A 26,947-nucleotide genomic window follows, 5' to 3' on the forward strand; every position below is an offset into this window, starting at 1 on the left:
GTGGAATGGACATAAAGCTAGTTTACGGCACTTCCGCATTTGGGGTTGGCCTACACATGTGCTTGAGGTTAATCCCAAGAAGTTGGAACCATGGTCGAGGTTATGCCTTTTTGTAGGCTACCCCAAAGGTACACGAGGGGGTTATTTTTATGATCCGACAGAAAATAGGGTGTTTGTTTCAACAAACATTACTTTCCTGGAGGAGGATCATATAAGGGATAGTCTACGAAGAAAAGTCATGTTGCATGAGCTTTCTAATGAAACTATTGAAACTTCAACAAGAGTTGTTGAAGAGCTTCCTACATTAGCAAAAGTTGTTGATGAGAGTAAATCCAGTAGGTCAGTTTCACCTTAAGAGTTGAGGGAACCTTGACGTAGTAAATCCAGTAGTAGGTCAGTTCCACCGTAAATCCAGTAGGTCAGTTCCACCTTAAGAGTTGAGCTTACCACATTAGCAAGAGTTGTTGATCGCTATCTGGGTTTCACAAAAATCCTTGCTATGGTAGGAGATGGCGACGTTGAGGATCCGTTGTCTTATAAGAAGGCAATGGAGGATATTGACCGGGATGAATGGGTCAAGGCCATGGATCTCGAGATGGAGTCGATGTACTTCAACTCAATATGGGATTTTGTAGATCAGCCTGATGGGGTTCGCCCTATAGGTTGTAAATGGATCTATAAGCACAAATGGGGTACTGATGGGAAGGTACAGACCTTTAAGGTTCGACTTGTGGCAAAGGGTTATACCCAGGTAAAGGGAGTCGACTATGAGGAGACTTTCTCGCCTATTGCCATGTTAAAGTCGATTTGCATCCTTCTGTCCATTGTAGCTTATTATAATTATGAGATTTTGCAAATGGACGTCAAGACGACCTTTCTAAATGGAAATCTTGAGGAGACCATTTATATGGTGCAACTCAAGGGATTCATAGCCCAAAGTCAAGAGCAAAAGGTTTGCAAACTGAATCAGTCCATTTATGGACTGAAACAGGCGTTTCGATCTTAGAACATACGGTTTGATACTGCGATCAAGTCGTATGGCTTTGACCAAAACGTTGATGAACCTTGTGTCTACAAGAACATCATCAACGCTTCAGTAGTCTTCTTAGTGTTGTACGTAGACGATATCCTACTCATTGGGAATGATGTAGGTCTACTAACTGCAGTTAAGAACTGGCTAGCGACCCAATTGCAAATGAAAAGATTTTGGGAGAGGCTCAGTTTGTTCTAGGTATATAAATCTTTTTGGGATCGTGTGAACAGAAGTGCTAGCACTGTCTCAGGCATCGAACATTGACAAGATGTTGCTCAAGTACTCGATGCAGACTCCAAGAGGCCTACTGCTGTTCAGGCATGGAGTCACTTTTGTCTAAGGACATGTTTCCTAAGACACCTAAAGAGATTGAGAAGATGAGATGGATCAGTCTAACCCAAGCCATTTTAATATTGCTGACCTGTTTGCGAAGACTCTCACAGCTACAGTGTTTAAGGGTCACCTACGAAGCATGGGTCTACAGGATCGCCCGCGGCTGGACTAGGGCAAGTGGGAAATTTTATTGTACTAGCTTTTATGCCCTAGTTTATTGTTTTGTACTAGTTTATTGTACACCCCACTTCACTTTTGGACAAGTGGGAGATTGTTGAGGTTAATGCCTTAAAGTCTCGTGTCCTGTAGTTTGTAAACAGTTTGTACGAATGCTTGTGTTGTTAATTGATAACAGGTAGAAATACACATTATTACAACGCAGATAAGTAAAACAATGAGAGAATGCGACGGTAAAAATAAACAATATCATGTCTAAAAGCGTTAAACTGATGAAATTGCGATCGCATGCGCCCATCACATAAAAGTAGTTAATTTACTTATTTTGTGCAAGAAAAATGCATTGGCGCAAGTAAAATTGCAATCCAAGGAATTAAATGTCTACGTGCTTGAAAGATTGCGATTGCAAAGTCATGCGATATACGATCATGAGAGGTTGCTCAAGAAGGTGGCCACATAAAGACTATGCATCAAGGTGACAGCAAAATTAATCATGATGGGACGGAAAGCTGATGACGGTTGAATCCAAATTTAGTTGACAAGTCGTTAAAGCCACACTATAGCAAGTACACTCAACTTTCGGTGACCATTAATCGGCACATCAGAGCAGGAGATTTAATGACCGCTAATAATTGCAATCATTAGAGAGAAAGGCTGCTTCACCTTGAGCTCTATAAATAGCGAAGGCCACCATTGTAACAGGTTAACAAATAATAGATCGATCATATAGTTAGAGAGATGTTAGTCCGTTCACGTACATACTCATACTTAGATTTAGAAGACGGAGACGAGCTAGGAGACGAAGAAGCCGAGAGATCATTCCCAGACAGATCGATAGACTGCCAGAAATCCCTACAAGGAGAGAGGGCCAACACTTGCGAGAGCAAGAATATTCGTCTAGACAGAGTTGGAGTGAAAAAGACAGTATAAAAGGCCACGGGAAGCAAGACATTGCTTACCGGGCTTCTTATCTCTAAATTCCATTGCTATTTTGTATTCAGCACTTTATTTATAGAAAATGGAAATCTCATTTCAATCTATGCTCAATCTCTCCACACTTCCCATGAGTAGCTAAATTCCCGAATGGGTTGAGAAGTACTTAGCTGGCATGACCTAAGATTTACATTTTATGCGATCATCTTGTCTTATGTATGCATCATTCACCCTTTAGAGATACTTGAGTGAGTAGTCTAAAGATAGAATCTAGACTTGAGAGAGTTAGATTATAATCTAGACTTGAGAGAGTCAGATTATAACCGCATAAGCAAGAAGTAGACTTAGACATAAGTTCTATCGCTATTTACACATCGCATGCACCTTAGAAATAGGATATGATAGTATGCGGTCACCTTGTTTTACGTGTGCATCATGCATCATCGCATAGACAAGAATAGAGGCTTAGACATAAGTCCTATCGACTTTTTCGTAAACATCACATGCGTTCTAGAAATAAGAATTATGGCATTGTATTGAGAGATGACATGCTGTTGTTTGTGTATAATATGATCGCATAACTTGTATGTAATCTTAGGAAGTATTTGCTAAACCCCTTTTCAACCCGTTCATACTCATTGTAACTCTCGATTTCATCAACTCTTTGTTCGAACTCCGTTGCATAGGAAATATTCTTAATCAAAACACCATCCAACTTATTAGTTTTCACCACTGCAAGAGAATCAAAGTAGCTGTCGTATATTTACTCAGTAGTCCCTGTGTTCGACCCTGGACTTACCAGGAAACCTAGTGGGACTTATACTTGGGTCTTATTAGGAAAACTTGCATCGCATAACACATCACCGCAAACTCATACCATAATCGCATCATAATTCACAACGCATCATTAATATATGATATTTACTTCACATCTTGTATTTTTGCTCAGTTGCTTATTTTATTTGCTTTACCACAAACCAATAAATATAAAATTCCTGGTTATTTGTATGTGACTCAAGAATGTATGTGGTGACATACAAGTGGATCATGTCTTGAGTGATAACCAAAATGGTCTGTAGTATATGGATATAGAAGGGAAACCTTATCGTGGTAACGCTACGGATGCTACCTGCTTTGTGGAATGGTCACAAGTGTTGTGACTTGTCACAGATGGTCTGATTCTAATCATTTGTATTGGAGACATGTGAGCGGGGACCTATACAAAGAGTTTGTATAAGACCTAACCACGAAGTGTTAACGTCTCATTATATAACACCGTTCGTGACAGAGACTTCACTCACTAGGATGATCATAGGTAGCATGACCTCAATCCTGAGTGAATTGAGAACTTCGGCCATTGAGGGCAGTCCTTTGATTTGTACGGGTGCAAGTGGCCAGGCCGTCGATTCAAACCTACCATTTTAGGGATTCGTCTGATTTGGGAGTTGGGAACTTAGCTACACAAGATGGAATTCACTCCTTCCTCGAGGCATGAGTAAGTAGAGAGATAGCTCCCTTAATGGCTGATTCTAGAGCTTGAATGATATGGCGCCACACATCTTCTCTTGGCCCGAGAGGTGTTCACACATAGTTGGACTATGTTGTATTGTTCATTAAGGAACTTTCCAGTGGTATTAAGGAGTGAGATGTAACTACAGGGGAAAACGGTAATTTTGTCCAGCTGTACTTACGAGCATTTGTCAATCACTCTATATTGTGATAATAGTGGAGCAGTTGCCAACTCAAAAGAATCAAGAAGCCACAAACGAGGAAGGTACATTGCATATCTAGTATTTCTCCCACTCTCCTAGTTCTATCTATCTCGTAGTCTAGTCCCACTTGTGACCGTCGAACACTTTAGCCGAGAAGGGCATTTAGTCTAACACCAACACGTCTACCTTGGTATTCTCGATGTGAGATCCAGAGGGTGGGCTCTGTTCGGACTTGGTATTGAGGCAGACAAAGGAGGGAAATATCGATCGCATACACGACTGGGAAAGTAGAGAGATGGTGGAGACGTATGTATAGGTCGATGCCAATCATTTAGATACAGCTAAGCGATCGTTCTAGCAAAAGCTATGCGATATTTTAGCTCATCGTTTAGCTCGGTCTATCACCTACAGACTCTACATGATCGTTGACTTTGGGCAAGCAATCGTCTAGCAAAACTATGCGATCATTTAGTAAATGCTGCACGATCTTTTAGCTCGTCGAACCATCGTTTTAGTAAAATTATATTTACTTGACGACCCTGTAATTTCTTTGCATGAGAGAAACTCAAATCTTTTCAACATTTTAAAAACCTTTTGTTCAAAATAGGAAAACCAAGTTCCTTTTAAACTCACGATTACCATGAATTAATAACCATCCAATAATTGGTTATTAAAGAAAAAATTAAATATCAATAATAATATTATTATAAATTTAAATGATAACCAACTTATCATACTATATTTATCACCTATAGTTTTAATATTTATCTCATGAAACATATAAACCATAGTTCTTTTTCTATTCCATGGTACTTAATATAAATCTCGTTTATATCAATCATCCACTAGATATATCTCATACATCATACCCGATTAAAATTATATTTTAATCAAAATACCTTTTGTCAATTTGAACATTTCAAAATCAACACAAGAAACTAATCCTTAACTGAATCATTGAGCTACCAACGGGACCTCATTGAAACTGTAGCTCGAAGCTTCAACGGTACGTAAATAACTGATTAAACTCTTTAGTCACTAGATCCACCATCACGTTAATGCCAGACACTCCATTAAAGACCAACAACTGAACTCTCCAATGAACATAAAGGTCATAGTCCTACTATGACTGAGTCTACTCTTCCAGAAGAGAAGTTGTGGCCACTATGTTCCAAGCTCGAAAATCAGCCCTTAAAGGGAGCAATCTCTCTACCTATCCTACTCAGGAAGGAGTGAATTCCATATTGTAGATTGAAGTCCCAGCCTCCAAATCAAGATGAGTCCCTGAAAAAGATAGACATGTTGAGTTGGGCAAATCTGGCATTTCACCCATTACTAACAGAAGGTCCGCACTCAAAAGGCAGGAGATTCCAAAACACCAGGATGAGGTCGTGTCCAACATATGGTATTTAGGTGAGATGCAAGTCTTTAGTATCAACGATGTTATATACAGAAGTCTACTTCACTAACCATGGTCCAGTCTTACACAAAATCTTTTGTCTAGGACACCCCACTGCACGTGCACTACATGAATGGTCAGGATCTACCATCTGTAGTAGTTTACAACACTTATAAACCTCTACAACAAGCGGGTCGTTATCCGTAGTGTCACCAGGATCAGTTAATCTCACCTTAATTCCTTATACTACAGACCTATTTTAAGTTATCACTTAAGGCATGATCCACTTGTATACCACATACATGCTTAAGTTCACATAATATAATCAAGGAGTTTTATTTTATTGGGATATGAAGTAAATGCCAAAATAAAATAACAATTATTCTTTCATTAAACAATGGTGTTCTTTACGAAACAACGAGATTCCGGGAGAATTAGGACACCAATCTCAACAATCTCCACTTGTCCTAATGGACTCGGAGATGTATAATATACATAAACTAGGGCATACCCAGTACATCTCCCAATTGCCTAGAAAAGATGCTGCATGTTCCGCCAACCCAAACTCTCTAGGTGACCTCGAACACTTTAGCTGTGAAGGCCTTTGTAAAGGGATCAACAATATTGTTCCTATAAGGATCAGTTCTATCTCCATAGACAACATGTAGCTCTCTCGTTCTTCAAAGATACTTGAGGATCGTCTTGACCACCGTCTAGTAATCAATCTTGGAGTAAGACTTGATACCGACTGCAATCCCTACTGCATAGCAAATGTTGGGTCGAGTACACAACGTTGCATACATAAAGCTTCCTACAGTAGAAACATAGGGAATCTGTTCTCATCTTCTCAACTTCTTGAGGTGTCTTCGGACATTTATTCATTAGACAGAATGATTCTATTGCTCTGGAGGGTTAATACCTCTTTGAATCTTGCATACCTGTGCCTGATCAACATTTTGATCAATGTATGATACCTGAGACAGGGCTAACCGTTTGTACTTGCGATCCCAAATGATCTGGATCCTAGACATTACCGTGCCTCACCCAAATTTTCATTTGAACTATAAGCAGCGAACCAACTCTTAATGTCAGTCAGATACCCGACATCATTCCCAATGAATAGGATATCATCCACACACAATACCAGAAAAGCTACTGAGCTAGTTGATGATTTTCTTGTTAAACACAAGAGCTCATCAACATTCTGGTAAAAACCACAACACTTGATAGCAGTGTTCAAATCAATGTTCCAAGATCTAGAAGCTTGTTTCAGCCCATAAATGGACCTATGAAACTTGCAAACTCTTTGCTCTTGATTTGGAAATATGAACCCTTCTGGTTGAGTCATATAGATGGTCTTCTCATGATTACCATTAAGAAAGGTAGTTTTGACGTCCATTTGCTATATTTCATTTATCATAAAATGTGGCTATGGACAGGAAAATCTGGATAGAATTCAAAATGACAACAGGTGAGAAAGTTTCCTCATAGTCAACTCCCTCAACTTGGGTATATCCTTTGCCACGAGCCTAGCTTAAAGGTTTGCACCTTCCATCTACACCTCTCTTTTCGCTTAAAAATCCACTTACACCGAATAGGTCTTACCCATCAAGCGGTATCAACAAGCTCCCAGACATTATTGAAGTACATAGACTCCATTCCTGGTTTCATGGTCTTAACCCATTCAACTTTGTCAACATCTTCCATTGCTTTTCTTAAAAAGACAACGGATCCTAGACTCCATCATTCGTAATGATGTTTTGAGCTTCATTTAAACCCATGTAGCGATCTGATGGGTTCATAACCCTCCCACTACATCGAGCAGTCTCAACTCTTGAGCTGGTTGACTAGACGTTCCGACCTCCAACAACTCTTGTTCATCTATCAAGTTGTTCAACAACTCTTATTAAACCCTCAGTAGTCTCAGTCTTACTTGAGATCTCACATAAAAGACGAGCTTACTTCGTGGCTTATGATCCCGCATGTGGTTTCTTTCAAGAAGATAGTATTAGTGGACAACAAAGGTTTCACTCGGATCAATAAGAGTATCCTCCTCCCGTTTCCTGGGGTAGCCTATAAAGAGGCAAACCTTCAAACAGCGGTTCAAACTTCTTTGGGTTAGTCGCTAGCACATGTGCCGGCTAGCTCCAATCCTGAAGCGGCGTAAACTACCTTTACGAACCTCTCCATAACTCAAAAGGTGTTTCAGAAATAACTTTGAGGGAACGTTATTCAGGATATAACATGCAGTTTGCATTGCATAACTCCAAAACGAGTTTGGAAGATGAGCACAAATCTCATAGACCGACCATGTCCAACAAGGTCTTGTTTCTCCTTTCTGATACACCATTCTGCTGAGGTGTATCAGGAGCCTAAAGTTGAGATGCAATCCGATGTTCTATCATATAGCTCTGGAATTAGAGGTCCATATACTCTCCATCACGATCAGATCATAGTGTTTTATCTTCTTACAACAAGTTTTCAACTTTAGCCTTATACTCCTTGAACATGTCAAGAGTTTCAGACTTACATTGCATTAGGAAGAGATACTCAAACCTTGAATAATCATCTATGAAAGAGATGAAATATTCATACCCACCTCCGAGCTCTAACATTCATCGGACCACAGAGGTCTAAATGTACAAGCTCCAAGGTTTCCTTGGCTCTATAACCTTTCCAGTGAAAGGTCGTTTGGTCTTCTTGCCTTCAAAGCATGATTCACATACCGGCAAGGAGTTTTCTTCTAAACTCTTTAGAAGTCCACTTTTCACCAACTTCTCAATCCTATTGAGGTTGATGTGACCTAACCTTAGATGCCAAAGATGAACGTTTTTCTTTGGAGAAACCTTTGTTCTTTCACCAACTCTGTATTGTGATAATAGTGGAGCAGTTGCCAACTCAAAAGAATCAAGAAGCCACAAATGAGGAAGGTACATTGGATATCTAGTATTTCTCCTACTCTCCCTAGTTCTATCTATCTCGTAGTCCTAGTCCCACTAGGTGACCCTCGAACACTTTAGCCGAGAGGGCGTTTGCAAATAGAATATGTTTTTACAAACTGCGAGTTTTAAGACTTACAACCCACATAAAAAGTTGTTGTTGAATATGTAAAGTGTATTTATAAAGACTAAATCCAATAAACTAAAAGATCCATGACTATTATATGAGTACTTGAACTTTACTTGAAGACATAAGAGTGGATCAGGTTCGAGTAAATAGCCAAAATGATCTATAGTATATGAATAAGGTTGGGTACCTTATTCTGTTAACATTATCGGCGTGGCCCACTTTGTAAATGTTACAAATGTTGTAAAGTACTACAAATTAAGTGATCCTGATTCGTTCATGTAGAGATATGAGGAGTGGGCCATCCTACGTAATGAGTTTGCATAAGATCAGACCAAGAAACAAGTCACTCTTACTTTATATTATTTATAACATTGTTTACTGTTTAAGACTGGCTATTTCAAAATGATGACCTAGGTAACTTAACCTTAATTATGAGCTAACTATGAACTCCTGTTTATTCCGGATTATCTTTAGATTTGCATGGATGAGTGTTGGCTCAACAACTTCGGTTCAATAAATCTCCCATCTTAGGAGTAAGACCGGATAAATAGCTGGGGACATAGGGTGCAAGATGGTATTCACTTCTACTCACTTTTAGGGATAGTAGAGAGGTTGTTCCCTTAAGTGTTGAATCCAGGTTTTGAACAAGGGGCCCCACCCTCTCGTTGGCCCGAGAAGAACTCGATTTGATGACTGGATCTCAAACCAATTGTTCATTAGAGGATCAGTGGAACTTAAGGAACAAGAGGTAATCTCAGTGGTAAAACAACTATTGAGTCAGCCGTTATTACAACCTGTGAAGGATTAACTTATTGATCATGGTTATATCGAGTGAACACAATATATCTACAGTGAGGGAGTGCAACTACTGGGCTTTAGTACAGTGGACCGGTAGTTAATGAATGGTGGTTAATTAGGTTAAAGAGTTTAGTCGGTTAATCTTGAATTGTTGGATCTCATGATCTGTAGGTCTATTAGGTCCCCTTACTAGCTTACAAATGAAATAAACCTTGGAATAGCGTGATAAGTGAATTTGAAACATTCAAATTCGACGAATTAAGGGAGTTAGTAATTATGTGTGATATAATTACTCATTTACTTATTCAATTAAAAGAAATTGGACAATTGATTAATATTTAAATATGATTTAAATATGAATTTCATGAATACGGATTCATGGTAGTGGAATTGGTATTTAATTAATTTAATATTTTATATTAACCTAATAGAATTAGTTAAATTATTTAATTAATTAAATCAATTAAATTGAAAATTGAAAATTTGGATTTTGTGAAAATTCAAATTTAGAAAATAAATTTAATTTAATTTTTGAAAAATTAGATTAAAATTGGATTTTAATGAAAATTCAAATAATTGATTTTTAAATCAATTTCAAAATAATTAATTTTTGAGAATTTGAAAAAATTCAAATTCAAATTAATTAAAATTGAATTTAATTGTAAAAATGGAAAAAAAACTCATTTGGTGGGTTTCACCATATTTTTTTTTGTCTTTTGACTCATTTTCCACCCCATTCCACTCACATAATTGAAGTACGTGTTGTCTTGATCTTGTGCTCTTTGACTGCATGAAAAAAAGGGGAATATAAGATAGCTTTAAACCTGAAATTTTGGGCATGCAATCAGTTGAGAACTGAAGTTCTGAAAGTAGCGTTCTTCATTGAAAAACCAGAAATCTCAGGCTTCTTATCTTCAAAATTTCCTCTAATCTCAGTTCATTTTGAGTCCAGAACTCAATCTAAGGTCCTAGAGGATAGTAGGAAAATTCTTCTAGTAATCTACACTCAGTAGCTGAATAGATTGGAGCTGTATTCGTGAATTGAAGAGAGAAGAGGGTCCTCAAAGGTATTTTTGAAACTTCATATTGTGTAAGCATGCTTGATTTGAAGTTAAATTGATGAATTAAGGTGCTTAATAATTTTGTTTTCTTCCGCTGCTTGCTTGTTGAAACTAACAAAACGATGTTATATAATGAGACTAGTCATTTTATGATCCGGTCTTATACAAACTTCTTCGTATAGAAAACTCTCGCTCACATGACTTCACATGAATGATCAGAATTAGATCATTTGTAGCACTTTACAACAATTGTAACATCTACAAAGCGGGTTGTACTCGTAGTGTTACTAGGATAAGATATCCAGTCTTACTCATCTACTACAGACCATTTAGATTATCACTTAAACATGATCTGATAACCTTGGATATTAGTTTATTAGTTTGTGGGTTTAATGTTACTAAATGTCAAAGTTTATTAAATAAATAAAATGTTTGTATAATATAATTACGAACTACAAGATCCTACAAGATTTATGACACCAACCCCAACATGTAGTACGAAAAGTGCAGCTGTCGGTCTTTAATGAAGTGACCGATAGTTAATAAATGTTGGGTAATTTAATCCAATGAGTTTAATTTATTCAAATACTATTGGAGCTTCAATCTACAAGCCCATAAGATTCCCTCTATAGCTTAATAGGGATTATTGAAAAATAATTTTGGATTAATTTGAATTGTTCAAATTAATTGAGGGAATTAGTTATATATGATATAATTATTTAAATAAATTAGACGTGATATAGTTAATATAATGTAAAGTTTATTTTGAGAAGAATTAAATATTTGGATATGATTCAAATATTAATTATATGGATTGAATTCATCTAATTAAATTTAATATAAATTTGATTTATATTAAATACCATGATTGATTGAGAGAATTCAAATTATAGATTATATTATATTTGATACAATATAAAAACTATAGGTTATGTGTTATATTTGATATAACATATAGTTTAATATATATTATATGATAAATTGGTTATCATATAAATATTAATTTTTTTTTATAAATTAAAAATTTGAATTTAATCAAGGATGGAGTTATAACTCCCTCCCCCTATTTTCTCTCCCCACTCAATTGTGGAAGTGGGAGTTGTGTGTTTTGGGTGTGAGATTCTAAAAAACGTAATTCTCCCAAGTAAATTCTCTACCTCTCAAAATTCTCTCCCTCTCCCAAAATAAACGAGCCCATACACTTATATTATTCTCACCCTACCCTAAGGAGAATACAGGAGGTTATGGTGTAGTGATGGCCATTTGGGTTGCTGTGGGTTTTTGAAGATCGAAGTATTCGTGATTGGATCGAGGAGGAAATTCGTGAAGATCTTGGTTTTCAAGGGTAAGTGAACTTTCTTCCATAATTCCTCATGTTAAACATGCTGTAAAATTCCTCCTGATATGCATAATGTGAGTTCTACTTTTTAGTTACTGTGAAATTTGAAAATTGGGAACAATCTTGCTTCCGCATTGGACCTTATGGTTTCTTCAGGTATAAACAGTTTGATGATTACATGATTGAAATTAACTTCACTTGAAGTAAGTATGATGCCTTTGTGTTCTTTAGCAAAGCTAAAGATGGAAGCCTAGTCTATTTACTAGGCTATGTTGATGACATGCTCATTGCAGGGAGAGATATTGGAGAAGTAAATTAAATTAAAGAACAATTAAGTTCTGAATTTGAGATGGAAGACTAAAGTCTAGGTAAAAGGATTCTAGGGATGCTCATGGAAAGAAGAAGATCCCAGGGAGAACTCTGTATCTCCTAAAGTGACTACACTAGAAGAATCCTAACTAAGTTCAATATGTTGAATGCAAAAGCAGTTGGTATACCCTGGCACAATACTTCAAGCGTTCTGCTAAAGATTCTATGCTTGAAGAAGATATTCAGAAAATGAATAAAATTCCCTACTCAAGTGCAATTGGCAGCCTAATGTACATAATGATCTGTACAAGACCAGATTTAGCTCATATCTCAAGCTTGATTAGTAGATATATGAGCCATCTCAGGAAGGCCAATTGAGAAGCAACTAAATGGGTTTTTCGTTAGCATAAATAGAGGCCTACTTTATAAATTTCCTAATTCCACTGAGCTAGTTCTTAAAGGCTATGTGAACTCAGATTTTGCTGGTGACCTAGACAGAAGAAGATCCCTAATACGGTTTACCTTCCTATTTGGAGGCAATATAATTAACTGGAAGTCTAATTTACAATCCGTGGTTGCTTCAACCACTACAGCAGAATTTATAGCTACATCAAAAGCTGTTAAGGAAGCATTGTGGCTACAGCGGCTAACATTGAGCTAGGCTATGAACAAACACAGGTGGAACTACTTTTAATAATCAAAGTACAATTCATCTAACTAAGAATCAACAATTTCATGACAGATCTAAACACATCGATGTAAAACTACACTTTGTCAGAGATATAGTTGAAAAAGGCACAATGACAGTATTAAAAGTCAGTACATAAGAGAATGCAACAAATTTCTTAACAAAGACAGTAACGAAAACAAAATTTGAACACTGCCTAAATCTACTAGGAGTAGTAGATTGAGCTGAAAAATAATTACCTGGAAAAGAAGCTTCAGAAAACAACTTTGTTTCAAGGTGGAGATTTGTTGAAGCAACTGAAACAAGTTGTTCTACTCTTGACCTCTTTACCTGTAACAGAAATAAAAACCCTTCAGTTAGCAACTGTCTTTCTTTTATTACTGTTGTAAAAAGGAGTATATAAAAGAAAGATCAAATAGTTGTAAAAGAAGCAGTAGAAAATTCCTGAGAAAAATTTTTGTAAAGAGATTTAGAATCTGAGAATCCTTTATAAAGAGAGTAGATAGAAACTTATCTAGAAATGAAGCTGATTTGTGAGGGCTTTGAGAGTGAATGTAGGTGAATCTTTGATTGCATGTGTGATTTCTCTTCATCTAAATCTTCGCTATACATCATTTTTTTTTTTTTTTTTTTGTCGAAATGAAAGAGGAAAACAAAATCAGAAAGATTCCTACCACATATTGATTTTGGGATTACATGGTTGCTTCCCTTCCTCACACGACAATAACATTTTTCTTTTAATTCTTAGATCAAATTAATTTTTTAGTCCCAAATTAATTTTTTAGTCCTCACTTTCTTTCTGCTTTAAAAAGCCGAATAACAAATATATATATATATATACAATCTAGTGAAAAGTCTACAAAGTCTTTCAACATCACTAATTAATATACAATTTCACCCCGAATAAATTTCTTTCTAAACTATTTGCATGTTTTTTTCCCTTCCTTTTGTTGTTTCTTCTTTAATGTTATGTTTTCGTAGTTTCATTTTTTGTTCATTAAAATACGTTTAACAGTCTACCAACAAGCATTTTTGTTAGTTTCATTTTTTAGGCCATTTTTCATCAATGCATATTTTATTTCATTGAGTTTTTTTTAATCAACTAAATTTTATTTTATATCAACTGAGTTTCTGTTTAGTTCACAACCTTAGCCTAATCATGGTCTTTGTGGTTTTTTTCTTTTTTCTTCTTTTCTTTTTGGTAGTAATCTTTTATGAACTAAAGGTTTTTTTTTTAATCAAATGAGTTATTTTCTTATCCATTAGAGTCCATCAGTGATAGGAGTTTATCGTTGATTGAAATATATCACAAAATTTGTGTCAATATTAGGAATCTATCACTGTCTATCAATTATGTTTAAAGTATATCATTAATCGGGTTCTATCACCGACAGATTAACTGATAGTTTATTTGTGATTAAAGTCTATCATTGATGCTTTCATCATTGATAAACTACATATGTCCTAATTGAAGTTAATTATCAACCATCATCTACCATTCATATATAGAATTCAATTTGGCCGTTCATGTAGTCTATACATGATAGACTACATCCACAAAGTTTATCTTTTGCTATTCAATAGTCGGGGTGGAGAAGAGACTGAGGGCAACAACACAACTATTTCATTGCAATTATTTAATATTTTCATTGATGATAGTTTAGCTATAATTTCAAAGTATTGAGAAAAAATAATCATTATAATAATAATAAAAACAAAATATTATGTAAGTTAATTATGATGGCATACTATAACTAATAGAATTGTTGGGGTTGATGCCCTAAATCTCATAGGATCCTATAGTTTGTAAATCTTGTATGAACAAACATTTCTGTGATTAATAATATTTGATATTTTATTCACTTTGTCTATGAAATATATGATATTTTAGTTGTATTAACCACAAACCAATAAACTAACATCCATAGTTATCGTTGTAACTTAAACATGTATGTGGAGATATACAGGTGAATCATGTTTAAGTGATAACCTAAATGGTCTGTAGTATATGGATAAGGTTGGGTACCTTATCCTGGTAACACTATGAGTATGGCTCACTTAGTAGATGTTACAAATATTGTAAAGTGCTACAAATGATCTGATCTTGATCATTCATGTATTAGATTTACGAGTGGGGATATTCTATACAAAGGAGTTTGTATAAGGTCGGACTACGAAATGTTTAGTCTCGTTATATAACGTCGGTCATAATAGAGACTTTCATTTCACTAGGATGACCATAGGTAATATGACCTTAATCCTGAGTGAGTTGTGAACTCCTGCCTATGAAGGCGGTCCTTTGATTTGTATGGTTAGAGTGGCCAAATCGCCGACTCAACAAGCCTACCATTTTGGGTCTTTGTCTGATTGGGGAGCTGGGAACTCAGCTACACAAGATGGAGTTCACTCCTTCCCCGAAGTAGGGGTAAGTAGATATATTGCTCCCTTAAAGGTTGATTCCGGGTCTTAAACAATGTGTCGCCACACCCTCTTCAGGTCCAAGAGGGGTTTAGTCATAGTGGGACTATGATCTATTGTTCATTAGAGGGATCAGTGGTACTTAAGAAGTTAGATGTAACTACAGGGGCAAAATGGTAATTTGGCCCAGCTGTACTTACGAGCAATTTGTGAAGGGTCATTGTACTATTGATTGGTTATATGCAATGAACACAGAAATATATCTGTAGTACGAAGAGTGCAGTTGTCAGTCTTTAGTGAAGTGCCCGATAGTTAATAGATGGTGGATGATGTAATTAAAGAGATTAATTAATTATTCATGTACTGTTGGTGCTTTAAGCTACAGGTCCATAAAGTCCCCTTGGTAGCTCAAAAGGATTTAGTTGAGAATCTGTTTTTGGATTAATTTGAAATGTTCAAATTAATAAGAGAGAATTTAATTATATATGATACAATTAAATTGATTCAATTATATATGATATAATTGACATAATGTATTTGATACATTATTGTTTAATTTGAGGAATAAATATTTGAATGAGATTCAAATAGTTGTTAAATTTAATATAAATATGATTTATATTAAATGCCATAAAATAAAGAAAAAGAACTATAGTTTATATTGTATATAATAAAATATTAAAACTATATGTTATAGATATAATATGATAAGTTGGTTATCATATTTATTTATATTATTAATTATTTGATAATTATCCCATTTTTCTCTCTAACCACCTTAGTGGAAGGTTAAGCGGTTTATTATGGCAAAGGGAATAAATGAAATATGATTTTATTATTCCAAATAGAAAGTGTTACACAATTTAATCCAAGATATACGATTAACTCAGAGACTATACGATAGCCTCTCGCCTACACGATTGAAGCAAACTTTGCTATGCGATAGTGTGTTTCTTCCTTCAATCGTCTTCCTCCTCCAAACTCCAAACTCCCTCCTAACCAAAATAGCTAGAGCCCACCACTCCTGCGTTCTCACCCTGAGAATACTAAGGAAACCAAGTAGTTGTGTCTTCTTTTTGGTTTGAGTTTCGTTGCTGTTTGCTCGAGGAGAGTTCGTGACTGTTCGTGGTGTTCATGACAGTACGAGGGATTTGCTTGAAGAAGAGTTCTTCAAAGGTATAATCTCTAAACCCTTTTTCTAGTTCAAAAGCATGTTGTAATTTATATTATGATGTATAATTTGTACCGTTTTACTATAAATGTTTGTTTTAATCGAAATGAGATTTGGACGATCCGCTTCCACTCAAGGTTATCTGTAAAACAAGTTCCTTCAAGAATTAAGTTTCAAAGACTAGTGATAAAATGATATTAAGTATTCGAGGGTACTCTATACATATATTATATTCAATCGATGATAAAATGATATTCACTTATGATATTTAAAGGAAATATCATCCTATCAATGAAACTAGAAGCAGAGATGAAAATCTATCATTGATATATTTACATGACAAGTTAAGAAGTATGAAGAATATTAATCAATCATTTACCAATGAGGAATCTGCATCAAAAGTTAATTATTAACAAAAAAAAAAAAAAAAAAAAAAAAAAAAAAACTAACTGATAGAATAATATTCATGTATAAAAGAATATAAGGGAATGTCATAGTCTACCAGGACTTTAATATCTGCCTAAATTCTATCATCGATAGATCGATATATCATATGTGAATATCAATTTATTAGTGATAAACTATGATAAGGATAAAATCGAAATTAAAGAAAAAATTAATTAAAAAAAAAACAACTTGGCTACGTCTCCAAAAAACAAAAAAAATTCTTTCTATATAATATGTGCTATATTTGTAAGAGTAATACTTAGGTACATAAAAAATAAACTTATTTTTATCCATCTCGCCTCGTAACAGACACAAAAAAATGTATATATAAAATAAAATATTTAATATATATATATATATATATTTACTTACGCAGAAAGAGTTTGACACTGTAACAAATTATAGTGGAAAATTTTATTGGATGCATAAACATGGTTGTAGCCTAGGATCCACCTAAACATTGTAAATATTAATTAAGTTGGTTTTTTTTCCATTCATTTTACAAATGCTATACTCTTAATAAAATATGAACAACACTGGAGATAGCTACACTCATCTCTATGCATTTCCTTTCTTTATAAAGTAAAAATTAATATTAAAAAATATTTTCAAAAAATAATAATTTGCCAAATGAGATAGATAATGCAGCGAAGTATTTTTGGAAATCGGGTCTAGTAGCATCAATTAAAATATTATTTGAAAATTTAGCAAAAACTAAAAATAAATATATATATATATATAAATATATATATATACATATAGCAAAACATCTCCCTTATATGAGTCTTTTTGTTTTAATCCTAAAATTCCCTCAACGATATCTTGCATTACATCATAATTAAATTTTGGTTTTCTTATATTATAGTATATAAAATCTCCATATATCTTGAGATAGGATCAAATTTTTTTCAGTTTAAATCTAATATTATCTTAATTTTTTTTTTCTTGTCTTTTTCAAATTTCATATTATCCTTATTGTTTCAGATAATATTAGATTTGAAAAACTGAAACAAAATGGATAATATGATGATTTGTTTTACATAAAAATCAATGTGGTAATGCTTCCGATTTACCTTTTTTTCTCATCCTAAAAAACTCAATGCATGATGATTTGTCCACTTTACCAAATTTATTTGTCTCCGTCTTCTATTCATGGTGGTGGTGGTGTTTTTGTGAAAATTTTCCATTATTGGAGGAGCTGATTTTCTTGGAGTGCGGTTTTGATACAATTTCAAGTACCAGATTATTATTTATCATTTCATTTCTAAACACCTAAGAAAATTTCGATACTGAGAAGTATTTGTTATTCTTAATCAACTTCTGCAAATTAGTTAGGACTGGAGTTGTGATTCTTCACGGCATGAAAATCAAATCACATTTTGAACTCGTCGTTCTAATCGTGGAGAGATTTATAGGAACCAATAGACTTTTTTAGATGAACTCATCAGCAGGATGGAGCACAATGGAAGATTAATGAGGCATAATTGGAAGGTGAAGAAGTTGAGAAATAATTAATTGATAATTATTTTTATTCTCGATGATTTTTCCTATTTTACAGAATTATCAACTCTCAAATAAGTAGTCAATATCTGCTTCTTTCTTATGTTCACTAATTTTTCCTCAAGTACATATTAAAATTACAATGTAATTAATTGATGAAGATCACACAATTATCGAACAATCATCAAAGTCAATTAAGGTGTATTATAAAAAAATGTTAGGTTGAATGTGGTTGTTGGATTCCTAAATGCGTGTTTGGCTTAGGGAATCCATATTTTTTGTTTTATGTTTTCAAATTCATTGAGTTCAACAAATATATGTTTGGTAAACAATCTGAAATCTGTTTCTAAAAACTATTTTTGAATTATATGTGATCGTGCAAATTTTGAAAACAATATTTTTATGTTTTCATTGTATCCAAATTTTAAAATTTAAATTTTTAGAATGTAGAATTATATTAAATATAGATCAAATTAGAAATATATATGTCATGTTATAAACTCAATTCATTTTTTAAAAAATATAACATGTATTGTTGGGAATGTCCTAAAACTTGCAGTTTGTAAATGTTAGAAATATATTCTATTTATCAATAAAAGTATTATTGAGTATTTCATTCAATAAAATGTTATTGATATTGCATTTTGTTGTCAAATTCAATAAACGAATCCATGACTATAGTATGAATACTTTAACTTTATGTGACATATGTGAATCGAGTTTTTGTTTATAGCCAAAATGGTCTATAAGTATATGGATGAGATTGGGTACCTCATCCTAATAACACGATTGGATGTGGCCCACTTTGTATACTAATACAAATGATGTTATCCCAAAATCATTCATGTGGAGACATGCGAGTGGAGACATCCTATGCAAAATGCAAAGGATGTTTGCATAAGATTAGACCTCGAAATAGTCACTTTTCTTTATAACAACAGTTTACTATTAAAACTGACTATTTTAAATTTGATGACCTAGGGTAACTCAATCTTAATCCTGAGCTAACTATGAACTCCTGTTTATTCGGGATTATCCTTTAATCTACATAGGTGAGAGTAGTCCAACAACACTGCTAGTCTTCCATTTTAGGGATAAGTTCGGATATATAGCTGGGGACATAGTCTAGCAAGATGGAATTCACTCCTAGTCTTGAACAACGAGGCACCGCCTTCTCATGATCGAGAGGGATATGGTATATTAGTTGGACTATAAACCAATTGTTAAATAGAGGTTCACTAGGAGCATAAGGAGCAAGATGTATTTACAGGGATAAAACAAAATTTTGACCTAGTTGTAAATACGAATGACCTGTGAAGGATCGACTTACTAATTATGATTAAAATGGATAGAAATATATTTACAGTGAGGAGAGTACAACTATCGAGCTATAGTGGTGAGTTTTGGTAGTTAACGAATATTGATTAATTTCGGTCTAAAGAGTTTAGCCAATTAATGTCAAATCGTTGGAGCTCATGATCTATAGGTCCATTAGGTCCTTCTACTAGCTCATAAAATTATACATTGGATTAGCAAATTAAGTGGATTTGAAATGTTCAAAATCGAAATTAGGATTTTAGATTTGAAGTGTTCAAATTCAATGTAGGGTTTGGTTAATTATATTTGATATAATTAAATAGTATAATTTTTTCAAAATTAAACATAATCAAAGAGGTTAAAATATTTAAATATCAATTTAAATATTGATTGAATAGGATTCATGTTTGAATTTGGTGTTTTATTAATTTAATATTTGATATTAAATTATTAATTAATTAATTAATTAACATGTGTTTAATTAATTAGTTAAAATTAAAATCATTCTTTAATTTTCAGAATTCAATTTTGAAAATTGAATTTATTATTTTTGAAATATTTCAATAAGATTGAAAATTAAAATAATCAATAGTGGAATTCTCCAAGTTGAGTTATTTAGTGGAATAATCCATAAATTAACACTGAAGCTCATTATTTAGTGCAATTTGAAGTGTCAAATTGCATTAAAACTAAGTGCTTACATGATTCAATCTAATAAATACTTCAATTTCTCATATTGGAATGAAGGAATGCAACTTTTTGGAATACAAAAACTCTCTCATTACCCTCTTCCTTCCCCTTCATTTTTGGGCTCAATTTAGTATTTCCACCACATAATCTGGGTTACAGGATAGTAGAGAAGAACCTCTTGGTGGCCTACTAAGTCTTTGAAGTCCAATTTAGTGAAGAGGAGCTGGAATTGCTGAGATTCATCAAAGGTATAACATGTTGAACCCTCTTCTTTATAAATAGTTTCCATGCATGCTTTTGATCTCAAATTAAGTGTAATTAGAGTACTTATTGATTCTGATTATTTCCACATTTTACTTGATTACTCTATCATTGGTATTAGAGTATGAAGAACTCAATTAACGTTAATTTGAGTTTTGGTGGGTGAATTTCTAAGAATGCATATTTGATTGACTTATATGGTTGAAATTCAACTTTGGCATTAGCTTTCTCTTTGATTATGAAGTTTAATTTGTAATTGGCTCTTGATTGAGGCGTTTATATGTGTGCTCTAGAGTCTGTAATTTTATTAGGGTCAATAGAGTTGAAATTAGGTTGTAATTGAAGATTGTAGCAAGCAAGATCCGTAGCAGAAACCTGAAGAAGCAACTACTACCAGGCAGCGTCGCAATGTTGTTCTAGAGCGTTGCAACATTGCTCTTGATGAAGCCCTGGCGTTGCAACGCTGGAAGGGAGCATTGCAACATTACTCATCCCAGCCCAAAAAGGCACGTGTTCGTGAGTTGGTTCGCATGGGTTGAATCCGGTTCGACCAATTTTGATGGTTTCTAGTCTGGTTCAGCTCAAATTGGACCGGTTTAGCATCAATTGGAGCATTGAAGGGCCAATTCGGGTCCGGTTCGTGTTGGGTCGAGCCGTCCAGCCTTAATTTGAAGAAGTTATGAAATTTTTATGTAATATTTAGTTATCAATTGCTTGCTTAGGATGCCAAAGTTGAACCATATTAGTATTGTGTAAATATTTATGCATGTGATGTATGTTACATTTATGTACATATAGTATGCCATGTAGATTTAAAATCTCACCATAGGAAAGCATGTTACATGCATAATCATATGTTATAAATTAGTTATAATATATTGTATGCATGATTAGGGTTTCTAAAGTTTAATATAAGTGTTATATTAAATTTTGAATGTCTTTGATATTTGTTATGAATACAAACCAAGTCTATTTTTTTTTATAAGTTGTTATAAAATGGGTTTAGACATTTAAAATTCATAACAAAGATAAGCAACATACTCACTTAGGTTAACAACTTGTTTTAATAGTTAAAATAGGTTGTTATCTTATGAAATCTGGTTACAAACTCATTTGGTCCATAGTCTTATCTAAAGTTGGAGGTATTTAAGTTTACTGTGTACGTAAAACCTGCTACCTGAGGATTATGTCTGAAATATCGAGCATTGTTTACTGATTTTATGAGCTTGCGTGAGCAATGTGAAGTAATCAAATGGTTTTATCACCTAGACATCGTAGCTTAAATCCAAATATAAGAGTTATGTTTGGAAAAGTCACATAGACTTAGAGTGTTTATTAGCGGAAATATACCTAAGTAAAATAATACCCACAAACTTAGAACACTTCAGTGGGAGATTAACAATATATACGATATATCGTTTTTCTCTCACTACCCCAAAAGTTCACACCGTGAGATCCATACTCGACTTTGTGTCGCTTTTATCGCGACTGCTTCATTTAAAAAGTATTTGCATGGGTCAATAACAAGGTGAAAGGGAGAAGTAGTTCATAGTAAGTGGGTGAAGGAAATGTGTCAACATATCCTACGGTATCCTCCATTAGTTTGAACCACGAGATTCTTATGTTACGTCTGCTGTCGTTTTTAGGCGGCATTAGTTAGTCGTTAACCACAACGATCCTCTCGGAGGGTTGTAACATAAGATTCGGAACAACTCAAACTTCATAAATGAACAGGGTTTCATAATTCCATCTTGAATATTGTCTTCCTTTTTGGGGCATATTCATACCTTTCTATGAAATCTGAAGATGAAGGGTCACACTTACAAGAGTTACTAAGTGTTAGGAAGTTATTGACCGAAAATGGTAACTAAATGACTATAGGAATAAGAGTTCTTCTAGATATAGTATTTGGTCAAAATTATCTTGCTTCAGTGAAATTTTTTTTTACTGCCCCTCGATAGCATATATTCTGACTCACTAAAGGATCGTTGCTAATAAATAAAGAAATATGGGTACTTCATTACTTTTGCTAGGATTGGGTTTAATGCAATAAATCTAATAGTATTTGTTTAAATTTCAGCGATGTCAAACTTGATTACACAACTACTAGCTTCTGATAAATTCAACAAAGAAAGGTACTCAAACTGGAAGTCAAATATAAATACAATACTTGTCATTGACGATTTGAGGTTTTTTTTTAACAGAAGAGTGTCCTCCTCTACCCAGTTCAACGCTAACTGAAATTTTCGAGAAGTTTGTGACAAATGGGTTTGGACTAACGAAGAGGTCGGAGCCTATATCTTAGCGAGCATATCCGATGTGCTCAATAAGAAGCATGAAGCCATGGTCACTGTAAATGAGATTATAGCGTCGTTGCAAGAGATGTTCGGGCAACCATCTTCCTCGATATGACATGAAACTATTAAATATGTCTATAACTCTCGCATGAAAGAAGAGACCTCTGTTAGAGAACATGTCCTGGATATGATGGTTCATTTCAACATTGTGGAAGCTCATGACACTATCATAGATGAAAGGAGTCAAGTTAGTATGATAAACGAATCTCTTCCGAAGAGCTTCCTGACATTTCATACTAATGTTGTAATGAATAAGATTTATTACAATTTGACCACTCTTCTGAATGAACTACAGACTTATCAATCCTTGATGAAAAACAAAGAAAGTGAAACAAAATGAAATCTCTGAAGAGATCTTCCTCTAGAACGAAACCTTCGAAGAAAAAGAAGTATGTTTCTTCTTCAAGGATAAGAGTATCCAGATGAAGAAGAAAGGAAAAGAGAAGAAGAAAACACCTGCTAAGAACAACAAGAATAAAGCACCAAAAGGAAAATGTTTCCACTGCAATGAAAACGAGCATTGGAAACACAATTGCTTGCAGTATCTTACTGAAAAAAAAGCTGAAAAGGTAAAACAAGGTAAATTAGATTTACTTGTAATTGAAACATGTTTGGTGGAAATTTTTCACTTAACCTGGATATTAAATTAAAGCGCCATTAACCATATTTGCACCTTTGTTCAGGAAACTAGTTCTTGGATTCAGCTTTTTGAGAATGAAATGGCTTTTAAGGTGGGAACAGGTGAAGTCATTTTAGCAGAAGCAGTGGGAGACATGAAGTTATACTTTGGAGATTCTTACATTTTCTTGAAAATGTTTATTATGTACCCAAAATGGAAAGGAACTTAATCTCCGTTCTTGTTTACTAGAAAATATGTACAAAGTAACTTTTGATATCAATAAAGGATTCATTAGTTCAAGAGGTGTTCATATATGTTCTACTAAACTCGAAAATAACTTGTATGTGTTAAAACCGACTGAAGAAAAAGTCATTTTAAATATAGAGATGTTTAAAATGATAGAAACTCAAAATAAAAAGCGAAATCATTTCTCCCAATGCCTATCTTTGGCAACTAAGACTTAGTGACATAAATCTCAATAGGATTGAGAGAATGGTAAACAAAGGGTCATCTAAATCAGTTAACAGACAGCTTATCACCTCCATGTGAATCATGCCTTGAGGGTAAAATGACCAAAAGATCCTTTTCAGGAAAAGGTCTTAGAGTCAAAGGGTCATTTAGAGCTTTGTCGTCCGATGATTGTGAAAACTCGAGGAGGATATGAATATTTTGTCAAATTTGTTAATGATTATTCAAGATATGGCTATATTTACTAATGAGTCATAAGTCTAAAACTCTTGAAAAGTTCAAAAAATTTAAGATAGAAGTTGAAAACTTATTAGGTAAAAGAATTAAAACACTTGGATCAGATCGAAGTGGTGAGTATATGGATTTAGAATTCCAGAACTATCTAGTAGATCATGGAATTCATCATGGAATTCAATCCCAACTCAAAGCACCTGGAACATTACAATAGAATGGTGTTGCAGAAAGGAGAAATCGAACCTTGTTGGACATAGTTCGCTCGATGATGAGTTATGCTCAGTTACCTTAATCTTTTTGGGGGTATGCAATACAGACTACTGTATATATTTTGAACATAGTTCGCTCAAAAAGTGTTTTCAAAACACCATATGAGTTATGGAGATGACATAAAGGCAGTTTACGTCACTTTAGAATCTGGGGATGCCCGGCACACGTGTTGGTGCAAAACCCAAGAAGTTGGAACGACGTTCAAAATTATGCCTATTTGTAGGATACCCTAAAGAAACAAAATGTGGACTTTTTTATGATCCTCAAGAAGATAAAGTATTTGTAACATATGCTACATTCTTAGAAGAAGATCATATTAGGAGTCATCAACCTCATAGTAAATTAGTATTGAGTGAAATGATAGAGAAACTACAAATAGATTGACAAAAGTTGTTGGTCAAACTAGTTTATCAACAACAGTTGTTTCCCCTTATGTCATTCTCAAGAGTTGAGAATGCCTTGATGTAGTGGGAGGGTTGTGTTGGGATTGGTGTCCTAATTCTCCTGAAGTCTCGTTATACACATTGTTTTATGAATAAAACAACAGTTATTTCATTCTGGCATTTATTCATATCCAATAAAGAAAGTTCCATGGTTATCTTGTGTAAACTTAAGCATGTATATGTGATATACAAGTGGGTCATGCCTTAAGTCATAACCTAAATAGGTCTGTAGTATAAGGATTAAGGTGAGATACCTGATCCTGGTGACACTACGGATACGGCCGCTTTGTAGAGGTTGGCAAGTGTTGTAAACTACTACAGATGGTAGATCTAACCATTCATGTGGAGACATGCAAGCGGGGGTGTCCTATACAAAGAGTTTGTATAAGACCGGACTATAAGATGACTGGATTCTGTATATAACACCGTTGATACTGGAGACTTACATCTCACCTAAACGAAGATAGTGAAGGAAATCAGATCTGAGATTTCCATGACCAGAAGAAGAAAGGTTATTCCAAATCATAATCATGAATGAACATAACATTTACAGTCGTCTTAAAACAAGCGATTATACAATTCATACAGAAATTACAACATGAAAAATACAAATGCACAAAGGGAAAACTGTACGAACAATCGAAGAAGCGTCTCCATGCTCCGTTGCGCACGATCGCTCGAACAACAACGACAAAAAACGCTCGACCTACACAACTGCAACACAACAACACGAACACCGTGCTTGTCCTCAACGATCGCCTCGATCACGAACTTCTCAACAACATGAACGGCCTCCATAGCAACATGAACGGCCTCCACAGAATGTCGACGATGTCGAGTGGAGTCTGACACCACCAACAAGTCTACCTTGGTATTCTCGGTGTGAGAATCCAGAGGGTAAGCTCTGTTCGGACTTGGTATGAGGCAGACGAAGGAGGAAACACCGATCGCATACACGACTGGAAAAGTGGGAGATGGTGGTGACATATCGTATAGGTCGATGCCCAATCGTTTAGATACAGCTAAGCGATCGCCTAGAAAAAGCTATGCGATTATTTAGCTCATCGTTTAGCTTGGTTTATCGCCTACAGACTCTACACGATCGTTTACTTTGGGCAAGCAATCGTCTAGTAAAACTATGCGATCATTTAGTAAATACTGAACGATCGTTTAGCTCGCCCAACCATCGTTTAGTAAATCTATATTTACTTGACGACCCTGTAAGTTTCTTTTGCATGGAGAAACTCAAATCTTTTTCAATCATTTAAAAACCTTTTGTTCAAAATAGGAAAACCAAGTTCCTTTTAAACTCACGATTACCATGAATCTAATAACCACCCACTAATTTTGTTATTAAAGAAAAAAATTAATCATTCAATAATTAATATTATTATAAATATAAATGATAATCAACTTATCATACTATATTTATCACCTATAGTTTTAATATTTCATCTCATGAAACATATAAACCATAGTTCTTTTTCTATTCCATGGTACTTAATATAAATCTCATTTACATCAATCCTCCACTAGATATATCTCATACATCATACCGATTATATTATATTTAATCAAAATATCTTTTGTCAATTTGAACATTTCAAATCAATACCAAGAACTAATCCTCAACTGAATCCATTAAGCTACCAACAGGACCTCATGGACCTGTAGCTCGAAGCTCCAACGGTACGTAAATAACTGATTAAACTCTTTAGTCACTAGATCCACCATCCGTTAACTGCCAGGCACTCCACTAAAGACCAACAACTGAACTCCCCTTACCATTGATATATTATGTGTCCATCTTAACCAATCAACAGTGCAACAACCCTTCATAGATCGCTCGCAAGTACAGCTAGGCCAACAACCATTATGCCCCTATAGTTACATTTGTCTCC

This window comes from Benincasa hispida, unplaced genomic scaffold, assembly GCF_009727055.1.
Source record: "Benincasa hispida cultivar B227 unplaced genomic scaffold, ASM972705v1 Contig32, whole genome shotgun sequence".
Lineage (NCBI taxonomy): Eukaryota > Viridiplantae > Streptophyta > Magnoliopsida > Cucurbitales > Cucurbitaceae > Benincasa > Benincasa hispida.